Below are 12,317 nucleotides of genomic sequence, written 5' to 3'. Positions count from 1 at the left end.
ATGGGAATGATATTTGTTTGGCATGTATATGGTAAAGTTCTTTGCATGATTACTCATAAATTATTGAAAAAAACAAATGACATGCATGAACAGTACTTACTTTTATTTCAAATTTGCTGCAGATTTATTTATCCAATAATGCTGCTATCTATTTCAGAATTTATAATAATGCAATTAGACGTTAGTTTGATGTCATTGTAAATCCACCCATTTGAGGTGAGAGAACAACACTGTATATTGATGTTAAGCTTCAGAAATGAACAGCAAATCATTGACAGAGTAATGCATATCTGGAACTGCAGTCTATCCCTTTTCCTTGCATTTGGATCCCTGTGACTCCATGACCATTAAGGGTTTGAAGCTAGCACTCACTTAGGGCAACCTTTGACACCTTGAATAGATTTGAAACTTCCCAAATATTTGTGCACAGTGAAACAAACAGTTTCACCCAGCTCAGACACCTTTTGTTGGGCTACAAACGATCAGATTCCTAGTGTTCACTTTACATTGGAAATAGAATTTTGTTTTAGGTTATAAGTTTTAAGCATTCCTTTAATATTTTATTATTTATAATCTTTAAAATAAAAAACAACTTAGGGTTAAAACTTAAGTTTAGAGTTTAAGTTAATTTTTTTGGACCTTTTAGAAGAAATGTCTAGGAGATTCCTGTGAGTTTCTTTGATGTTGGGGGACTTTTGGGCATCTCGGAAGCCTTCACGGCGTCCTAGATGGAGTTCTCTGAAGGAGACATCTCTGTTGTTGTAAATAAGTATTTACTTATTACACTTACTTAAGTTTACTTAGGTTAATGCATTATTTTATTATTTTGTTTAGGTGAGACACTTAGGAGTTTGTGTGCTCTCATGAGCTACCCAACTCTAATTATGCATATGGTGTTTACAACACAGGGGTTTGCATCATTCACCGAGTTGTCATGTTGACAACACAGTTATCCGTACTCCTCATTTAGCACATGTTGTCTACACCACTGATTTGCGTGCTACACCATTGTAGGCTTATCCTCACATCATCGCATTTAATTCTGTGCTTAATGGAGGATAATCCATATCTGGTGGACATGTGCCTAGTTGTATGACTTATCATATTGCTGACTTCTATGCATTTTAGAAGCTCTCATGAGGCCTTTATATACAGGCACTCCTAGTGTACTCTCAAGCTGGCATATTGAATGAATATCATCATTCTGATCATACTCTCTCTCTATTGGTCTACTGTGTGCTTGTGTTGAGTTCTTTAGTTCTTGGGTGAATTCTGACCTAAGCCAAATTCTTACATGGTATCAGAGCATTGAAGGAGATTCTCTACACATAGCTGTTCGAGACCGTTCATGCTTTAGCACCTCGACCTGAATCTGGAGGATCCACAGAAATTGGGAGTGTCTAGAGCTAGATCTGGCCTCACCGTTGCGTTCAGAGCATCGATTCGGTGAAGATCGACTATAAATTTGCCTATATTGGGTTAAAATTGATCGTGAGGCAATTTTTTTCCGCAAATCGGAACCAAGAGGCCCCGATTTGCAGTTCGGGTATGGTCGTTTTATTGATTTGATTATTAATTTTTCAGATCTAAATTCCGTGCTTTTTTGGGTATTTTTCGAATTTTATTTTCGACCAGTTGTACAGCAAAGATTTTTTTTTTTGGTCGAACTGGGCAGTAACACCCTAGCTCGACTCTGTAATTATTTGGTGGATTTTATATTATTCGTAGGGCTTATTATTTAATTAGTGGGCACATACCATATTCCGTCTGTACCTACGAAATCCGCCAATATTCAGCAAAGTATCTTCTCGCGGCTCTCACTGCCAAATCCCGGCCAAGCATTGAGAAACCGGTGGCTACTCCATCTGAACCACGCGAGTAGCTTTTTAGTAAAGCTTGTAGCAGAGGTCTTTTAAAGACTTGTGGTCTTACGCATCCCACAAATGTGGGACTAAAGCTCTGCACCTCCGGTAGTTCAAAAACAGTCGTCTTGCGAGCATGGAAGTATATTCCGGCAGCGGTTAAAAAGCCGGTAACGCGAACCATTTTATAGCCGTTGTTCAACGCAGGGCCCACACCAACTGACACTCAATGAGTTGGCCACGTGGCAGTAGCAGACCCCACCTAATTGCCACGCGGCATTTGCTTAATCGCAGACCACTTGCAATGATAGACAGCTCACGACAGCTTTGCAGGCAAATACAATCAGGACACGTCTGCATCCAATCACAATTCGACACGTGGCCATCATTGCCACATAAACCAAATCCAGTCAGCAGTTGACTCAACTGACACATCAGCAACCACATCAGCTCGACTGTACGTCCCAAACAGCGCCTAATCGGTAGCCTTGTCATCTGCCACATCGGCAGTCTGTACAGTACGGATTTTTGCCACGTACCAGCCCGTACAATTTTGTACAATCGTCATCGTGGGCCTTCGTGTTTCTAACATCATCATTTTGTTGCATTAAATTTGATGCTCTGGACGTCATTCCAAGGCAAACCACAACTAAAGTGACAACCGTATGACTGTGAAATTTAACTCTGTAATTCGATGATGCAACCCCTCTCTAGATTCATTTTGGTTTTTTCAGTCCGACTTCGGGAGGCCATAACTCGGGCATCCAAACTCCAAATCAGGCGCGATTTTGTTTGAAATTGGGTAGAATTTCCTAAATTTTCAGTGGTGCAGCTCTTTTTTGGTTTTGGTGCACGAAGTGTTCAGAAATTGCGTTATTTGGCGATTGTACTTGCATAATCTTGCATTTTGCAACTTCAAACGCTTCGTACGGGCACATCTGGAGTCGACAACAGGTTTCGTTTTTTTTTAAAAATGTGTTATTTTTTGTCTACTTTCCAGATCTGCTATCGGATTGTAGGGTTGTGTGGACAAAAGTGTCACTTTCAGCAATAGGGCCTTTTTTTGCTTTGTAATGCTTCAGAATTGTAGCACATTGTAAAGTTCCAGATTTGTAATCAATTAAGAGGTTGTAATAAGCAAAATCAAAAGTCCACGAAGACCAAAATTGGCAAGTGGCCCATTGTAATCGTACTACTGATAAAGTGCCCAAAGCATCTATTTTGGGGGGGTTTCTTGATTTAGTGAAAAGGGGGGGTGTTCTTGGTGTTGTGTTATCTCTTTTCTGCACATTTCTTTCATTTTCTGCATTATGGGCAACTTTAAGTTTCCTAAATTAACTCCTCATAACTATGCTTCGTGGTCAATAAAAATGTGGTATCACTTCATGCATAATGGAGTTTCTCAATATGTAGATGGTACTCTTCCTAAACTAGCAGGTGATAAAGCATTAGAAAGTGATATTTCAGCTTAGGTAGCAATGGACAGGAAAGCCCTAGGTGATATATGTTTAGGGGTAGATGATAAGATCATGTATCAAATCAAGAAGTGTACTACATCCAAGGAAGCTTGGGATACCCTCGAAAACCTTTATGGTAAAGTGTCTGAAGAGGATGTTTTCAAAATTGAAGATGAGCTTGTATCCTTAGATCCTAAGTCGTATGACTCAATTCAGGATTTCATCATCAAGGTGAATGAGCTAAGGACAAAGCTTACTGATTGTGGGAGTTCTATCAAAGATGACAGACTGATCTATCTCATTCATAACAAGCTGACATCGGAGTATTCCACATTTGTATCTTCTTTTAACACCTCAAAGACTACCTTAGGGTCTGCCTACAAGAAAGTCACTTTTGATGAATATGCTAAACTATTGGATGATGAAGAAAAGAAGTTGAAATCAATGGGGATTCTCAAATCACCTCAGTCCAAAGCATTGGTGGCCAACAATGAGGGTTCTCAACATTTAGCTGGACAGTCTTCAAATAAAGGAAAGGGTAAGAAGAAATGGAAGAGCAAATCTGAGGATGCAAAAAAGACAACACCACAATCCAATCAACAAGGCAAGTGCTCAAATTCCAACAAGAAGGACAACAATAAGGAGAAGAAGAAGTGCACTTATTGCAAGAAATCGGGTCATGAAGAGCATGAGTATCTCAAAAAGATTGATGAGTTGACCAACATCATGAAGAAACATAATGTTCCATTGCCTAATACTTACAAGGAGAAAGGGTCATCTTCAGATTCAAAGGGCAAAGGGCAAGCATTCATGGCAAATGCAAACTTTTCAAAGGAATGGATATTTGACTCCGGTGCCTCATATCACATGGGTTCTTCAAAGGAGGATTTTTCTTCAATGAATCAGTCAAAGGTACCACACATCTTCATGGGGAATGATAGCAAAATGGAAGTTGAAGGAAAAGGAAACGTGGAAATGGAAAATGGAGAGTTTCAAGAGGTTCTTTATGTTCCAAACCTAAGTTCAAATCTCCTATCAATCTACCAAATCACTCACCTTGGAGATGGACATAGAGTTGAGTTCCTTCCAGATTTAGTAAAAGTGCACAGTCTCAAAGACGATTCCTTGGTTGCAGTGGGGAAAGTGAATCATAACAAAAGGTTATACTCTTTCTCTCATTTTGTGCCCAAGTCTCCTTCAAAGGCCTTGTTATCACAATCAAATTCACAATTATGGCATGAGCAGTATGGTCATCTTGACTTCCACCACCTTCAGCAACTTTGCCCATACCAAATGGTCAAAGGTCTACCTAAAATCAACTACCTAAAATCAACTTTTCTAAGGGTGAATGTTCAACAGATTCAATGGATACGCATCCAAAGGGGAAGTTACAGAGAGGGAAGTCTTCAAGAGCACCAAGTGTTCTACAGATGGTTCACATGGTATTAGTAGGTCCTTTTGCATTCAAACAGGGTCGTTACATACTTACCTTCGTTGATGACTTTTCAAGGTTCACTTGGGCCTACTTTCTTCATAACAAGAATGAAGTGTTGGACAAGTTTCTAGCCTTCAAGACTCATGTAGAACGTAAATCTAGAAAGGCCATCAAAGTACACCGAATGGACAATGGAAGCATGTATGTGAACAAAAGACTTATGGACTTTTGTAGACATGAGAGCATTGATCTTCAGACTCCACCAACATTTAGTCCACATAACATAGATGTTGTAGCATGGAGGATCCAAACTCTTAAGTCTATGGCAAGTTGCATGATCCATGCCAAGTCTCTCGATCCGTCATTAGAAGTTGAAGCAATCTCTAGTGCCACTCACATTCTTAATCGTTCTCCTCATCCAACCTTAGATGGCAAAACTCCTTTTGAGGCATGGTGCGGCAGAAAACCTATTGTGACACACTTTAGAGTCTTTGGTTGTCCTACATGGGCAAAGAGATCTTTCAGGGGATGCAAGGCACAGTCACCTTGGCCTTGTACTTTAATTGGTTATGAAGACGGTGTAAAGGCATACAGACTTATAGATCTCGAGACACATCAAATATTTGTGGAGAAGGATGTTTACTTTGAGGAAAGTTCACCCAGCTTGTCCTCTACTCCTTTTTGCACATCATACAGTGTGGAAACTGATAGTGACACCAGCGATAGTGCTTCAACAGATTCAGACACGTGGGTTTCTATCGATAGTTGCAGTGAGAGGTCACTACATCAGTTCAGTCCACATGCAAACATCGTCACAGTGATAGGTCCAGAACAATAGGGTACATCCAGTTTTCCAGACACAGGTTTAGTGACAGATTTGGGGGATAGTATTGATGATCTGCCTCTTCTTCTTGATGCAGAAGCACCTTCTCTAGTTGTCACGAGGGTTCCATCCGACTCTCTCTACGTGATCGATCCTCACAGGTTGAAGTGATTGTGGATACTTATGATCAACAATTGCAGCAGGGTTCTCCATCAGTTGCAGAGACAGACAGTTCTTTGGGACAGGTTCTTCATCCAGTTGAGCAAGTTTCAGAGACATCACTTATTCATGGGATTCTTTCCACGCACAGTGGAAGCATCTCATTTGTACCCTTGGCCTTGTTTCTTCCTAAGGGGAGGAACACCATTTTGCAGTCTTGGATCAACTTCTTCATCGGAGTAGTCACTGTTCGACATTCTTCTTTGGGGGGGGGGGAGCCTATCCTATCTTGATTGTGGATACTTATGATCAACAATTGCAGTAGGGTTCTTCATCAGTTGTAGAGACAGACAGTTCTTTGGGACAGGTTCTTCATCCAGTTGAGCAGGTTTCAGAGACATCACTTATTCATGGGATTCTTTCCACGCACAGCGGAAGTGTCTCATTTATACCCTTGGCCTTGTTTCTTCCTAAGGGGAGGAACACCATTCTGCAGTCTTGGATCAACTTCTTCATTGGAGCAGTCACTGTTCGGCATTCTTCTTTGGGGGGGGGAGCCTATCCTATCTCTCTTCGTTTTCTCATCATTCTCTTATGTATATACTGGATGTATGTCGTAATGGGGGGGTCTTGATTACTCCATCCATCCATGCATCCCTATTCATCTCTCTTTTTGGGGGAGGGTTTTTCCCATGAGGTTTTCCCTCTTTCTCCGCTTTATGAGAGATTGCATTTGCATTATGTACATGGGTACCTAACATGGCCTAGTAGCCGGGACACATTCTGCATATCATACTAGATTTCCTAAGCTTAAGGGCATTCCCCTAAGTTGCACTTAAGAGGGGGTGTTGGTGTAAATAAGTATTTACTTATTACACTTACTTAAGTTTACTTATGTTAATGCATTATTTAATTATTTTGCATTATTTTATTATTTTGTTTAGGTGAGACACTTAGGAGTTTGTGTGCTCTCATGATTACGCAACTCTAATTATGCACATGGTGTCTACAACACAAGAGTTTGCATCATTCACTGAGTTGTCATGTTGACAACATAGTTGTCCGCACTCCTCATTTAGCACGTTGTCTACACCACTGATTTGCGTGCTACACCATTGTAGGCTTATCCTCACATCATCGCACTTAATTCTGTTCTTAATGGAGGATAACCTATATCTAGTGGACATGTGCCTGGTTGTATGACTTATCATGTTGCTGACTTCTATGCATTCTAGAAGCTCTCTTGAGGCCTTTATATAGAGGCACTCCTAGTGTACTCTCAAGCTGGCATATTGAATGAATATTGTCATTTTGATCATACTCTCTCTCTATTGGTCTACTGTGTGCTTGTGTTGAGGTCTTTAGTTCTTGGGTGAATTTTAGCCTAAGCCAAACTCTTACAATCTCCTATTGCCAAAAATCAAAGGAAGCCTCTCTGAGATTGCGGAGAAACGTGGCAGAGGGGGGGGGACGGTGAAGAGATGTTTTCAAGATTGGTGGGCCTGTGGAACTCACTAATAAAGTACATTGATAATAAATGTCTCCTTGATAGCTTGATTGATTACCCATTTCTTGAGAAGAGGTTGAGGAGTGAAGTCCCTACTTTTTTCTATACTCCAAGTGAAATTTCATTCTAAATTGAAATTCAGACAAAAACTCCTCTTGGGTTGATTTATGTTAATCTCTTAACAAGGCAAGGGAACTGAAAGAACTGACTGATTTGTAGCTAACACATTCTGGGTTTTGCTAAGATTGTGCCACATTGGGTGGTCAGTTGATTGATTTTGTTTAAACCATAGTTGGAAAACTCACCAAAACCAAAAACTCACCAAGGCTTGAAATGTTTTCTGGGGAAAATTCAGTTGGTTTTCTGTAAAAACTCCGCAAAAAACCTGGGAACTAAAAAAATTGCTTAAATTTAATTAGAAATGCTTTTTTTTCATTTGCAAAATACAATGAGAAGATGCATCCAATGAGCCAATAAATGAGAACACAAAAGAAACAAGCTTACTCTAGATATATTTAAACACAAAGTGGGTACAAAATCACATTCTTGTGAGAATGCTGATGGCTGGAAGCAAGATGGTAAATAATTTATGTAAAACTAAAAGTAAACACATCATTATAATTACATCTTCCTCTTCCCAGCTCTTGTAAAAACAAAGGGAGAGGTAGAACTAGAGGGTCTAGTTCTAGAAGTCTGCACTGGGCATGACTGTGCCTTATTTCTTGGTATGTCTAACTCAGTCTATGACTCATCCTCCATCCTAGATGTAGCTCTAGCTCTAGCTTCTCTTGGCACTAGCAATGATTAGTATTACTCATTCAACTCAATGTCATCTAGAATGAAACCAAATCCACCCCCCTCCCCCATAGCTTGCCTTTCCAAATCATTGACGTCATCCTCTTCAAAAACCACCTCAAATCCGCCTCAAATCCACTTCAAATTGATAGAAATCAATTTGCAAGTGTTTGGAAGACTATTTTCCGTCAGCAAAATACAATTGAAGAAATGAGAAATAAAATTAATTTGGGCCATTTTTTTGCCTTGATATGTTGTTATAAAACTATGATCGTGTTTTTAACAAAAACTTGGCAATTACCTGGTGAGTTTTTGCAAAAATTTCAGCAGGCTGTTAGTGCTAGTTAAAGTTGTAAATACTCGCTTTCCAAAAAACTCGGCTAGTTTTTGCAACTTGGCAAGTACTCCGCCTGTAATACATATATGGTAATTGATGTTTGTCTGAAAAAAATTGTTATTCCTATTTCTTAAGTCGCAAGGTTTGAATTCAAATTCGAATTCAAGTTCGTTGATCATAAAATTCAGATGAAATTCAGCAAGGGTAAAAATTCGGAAAAAAAATCGATATTACACTGAACTTATATATATTTATCTATTTATTAAGTGGATCAGATCAAATCACAGGTCCAGTTCCAACCGAACACAGATCCAGGTGTTATAAAGGCAGAATTGGTAACATAAAAAAAAAAAGATGATCCTAAAAACAACTAGATAGAGTGTTCAGAAGTCACAGCATATACATCAAAAAAGAAGAAGATGATCCTAAAAAGAACTAGATAGAGAGTTCAGAAGTCACAGCATACAACTTTAACCTCCAACCATTGTATCAAGAATTCTTTAAAAATTAAAAGTGGCATTATAGTTTCTTTTAGGTGCACTGAGAAAGAAACTATATAATCCCAAGCAAGAGGATATGCATTCCAGTTGAATTAGAAACCAATTACAAACAAACCAACGAAGTGGAGGACAGTAAAGATATATCTATATATTCTCTGCTTAGAAGAACAAAACCATGTGGATAATGATGTATACTGAGGCCTAAAGCTACGTATTACATTATGAAGTTTGAACAGGCAAAAACAATGCTCAAGAAATCGAGAAAAAGGGCATTCACGAAGCTTTAAAAAATGTTTCACATCATCAAAACATCCCCGTCGCCCACCGACCAGTCAGAGCCTTTCAAACCTCGTGGACAAACAAAATGCGATTTACGCATAAATCATTATGCTTACCCAAGATATTTCTGTACCAAACTTCAAGATAGCATCAAAAATCATCTTATCGTACCATGTCACAAGTTTCAAGTTCCAGTTAGTGTTCAGCAACGATAACATTTGGATTAAGTTTGACAAGGGAAAAATATTTGAAAAAAATAAATTTAACATTAAATTTTCCTTAAAGGAATTCCCTAATTTAATCTTATATAAATAAAATAATATATATTTAAAAAGACAAGCTATAAATAAAATAATTTTAGTAAAATAATATCTATATAAAATTGTCCTACAATAAAAGGGTCAGGGAGGTTCTCTGCAACTTCCAGGGACTGATAATCCCCACTATCTCGAGTCCTCGGGCCTCTAAAGTAAAAGAGATATTGCAGAACACAAATCTATGTAATCCACCAGAAGCAGGGTGGGTGAGGTAAATTTTGATGGGGTGGCTTGTGGAAATCTGGGTGTGGCTGAAGTAGGCTGAATTGCTAGAAATTGGAAAGGTGAAATATTAGCATATAGAATTCATAGGGGAGACAACTAACAATTTAGCAGAGTACAGGGAAGCATTATGTGGTCTGGAGCTTGGCCTTAAGTTGGGTGCCTCTAGATTACATCTTGAAGGAGATTCACTGATAACGGTTAATGCTATTCGCACCAAAACCACTCCTAGTTGGTCTTTGCAGAGATAGTCAGAACCAATCAGTTTTCTGATGGATAAGTTCGAGGAGTTTAGGGTGAGTCGTATCTTCTGAGAAGGCAATTTGGCAGCAGACAAGTTGGCTGAGGAGGCAGCATCCAGTTCTGGTCATTTGGTGGTGTGATTAAGAGTTGAAGTGGAACAATGTTTGTGGTTGGCACAGAGTTGTTTTTGGTTAGCATCATTTGGAATTTCTGCTCATACACTATCTCAGAGGCGGCACAGGGTGTTTGTTATGCCAAGCAGGGTGTCACTTCTGGCTGGCGGCTATGATCTTTTCAGTGCTGCTGTATGTGGGTTTCTGGCCCGTGGGAAGGCTCGGTACCAACTGACCTGTTTATCGCCATACCAGGAGGGACCTACACCCGACTGGCTCCAGTGTCTGGATTATCATGGAAGCATTTCATAGATGTTGGTACTGGGGGTATTGATGCAGATTACCAGGATTGAGGGCCGTGATGTGCTAGTTATTAAAATTGTATTAGTCAGTCTCTGTTTATGTATGGTTCGTACCAGGTATCTTTGTGTGATATCCCTTAGAATTAGAAATGCCTAGGAAGATAGTAATGATTGGGATTCAGATGGTCTAGTGGGACATTGTAGTCTGTAGAAAAACAGCTATGGCAACTATGGCAACATTTTGTAGTCGGATGCTTTGGTGATTCGACGAGGATATTTTGAACCATGCATGTAAATCTCTTTATTTTAATTAAATGGGTGCTGGCCCTTTCCATCTATTTACCAATCAAAAAAATATCTATATAAAATTACATATTATTAATATATGACATTATTTGAACCTTTCCATCTATTTACGGATCAAAAAAAATATCTATATAAAATTACATATTATTAATATATTAATATGACATAACTATTTAAATGTAAAATATTAAAATGCATGTTTGAAATTTTTTTTATTTTTAAAAAAGCCTAAACCAAGAGAAGAAATCACAGCAACACAGCCTAACTAGGAGTTGCGCAATGTTGTAACCCCAAGTGCAGAAATCTTAGGAGTCTTGAGCACCATTAAGTTTTGCAGATAATTCAAGAGTTTGTCGAGGCTTGCAAAATGCAAGTCAAAGCAAAACAACTGGTCTCGCCCTTTTATCCTCGACCACTGCCTCTTTCAACCTCTGCCATGCCTTTACAAACTCACCTCCAGTGACTGCATGACACTAAAGAAACCTCTGGTCACTGAACCGTTTTCTAATGTAATTCTGTTTGTTTCTGCCTGTTTGAGAAATTGAAAAATGTGCATAGCAGAACACACAAAAAATGCAGAAAAATAATCTCCTTGGGCAGGGAATGAAGAAAGCATTGATTAAACCCTAATTCATTTCTTAAAAGACAACACCATACGTCTGTATGAATATCAGACAAATATAAATGATTTTTTAATGTTTTGAAGTTCATCAAATTTCAAACCTTATGGCCAAAATTCGGCAAACCCTGCAGGTCGTCTCTGTCCAGATGTCATAGAACCTGCTTGAGAACTCTCAGCTCACAAGGTTTGGTACCAATGCCCTGATGATTGAAGTCTAGAATCACTCCACAATCTGCCAGACACAAATGGGATCACCTGGGTATGCACAGGCAAAATTCTAAAGTGAGTCTAGCTGAAAAATATTAATCCCTGCTGAATCCACACGTTAGACAATCCTAATTCTGAAACATAACTTATCTGGAATCATCTAGGTTTCTGGCTCGTCTAGTAACCTAGCTTTCGTTCAGCATTATTTCAAGAACCTATTGAGCTTAAGCCAAGAGAGAGCAAAAGAGTATAGAATAATAAAAGATCAAGGCACACTCTTGATGGAAACATTGTTATAAAAATCATCCTCAACAATTTTTAAAGGAAGGTCACAGGATTTGCCGAATCTCATCCATGAAGTTATAATTTCAGCAAATTTTTGCCCTTCCGAACTTCATCCAAATTTTATGATATTTAATATAATAACCTAGACAAACCTAGGCAAATCTTTTTATTGTTCTGTCTTCAAGTTTTTTCTTTTTTTGCATTTTTCCACCTTTGATGTTGCATCAAAAACTATGAAAATGGAGTTGGCCTTGAAGATATAAAAAATCCTTATGGTGTTGAAAATTGATTGTTCAACTGGATATTATTATTTTCATTTTGAATTTGAAGTTTGAACAATGAATATTTTATAATACTTATCATTTATTAATTTCAAATGATATTAGATTTTATGCTGTTTTTGTTGATTATATTGTGATATGGTACTGTCATCTTAATTTATGTTTTTGGTCTGCAAATACACGCACATTTACGATTTTAACGTGCTTTTTTGTGCGGACAAACCCAGGATGAACTAGATCCACAAACCCAAATCAAGATCCATGC

At 38.6% G+C, this 12,317-nt stretch overlaps 1 protein-coding gene across 1 annotated transcript in view; it reads left to right on the top strand.

Annotated features, from left to right (window-relative positions):
- Positions 1–12,317, top strand: part of LOC149539909 (B-type cell cycle switch protein ccs52A-like) — a 34,000-nt gene that overhangs the window by 13,241 nt on the left and 8,442 nt on the right. The window lies entirely within an intron of this gene.

The sequence above is a fragment of the Cupressus sempervirens genome, chromosome 9 (assembly GCF_028749045.1).
Source record: "Cupressus sempervirens isolate cs-2001-9-10 chromosome 9, ASM2874904v1, whole genome shotgun sequence".
In the NCBI taxonomy this organism is placed as follows: Eukaryota; Viridiplantae; Streptophyta; class Pinopsida; order Cupressales; family Cupressaceae; genus Cupressus; species Cupressus sempervirens.
The sequence above is the reverse complement of the archived record's forward strand: the minus strand, read 5'-3'. Positions and strand labels throughout refer to the sequence as shown.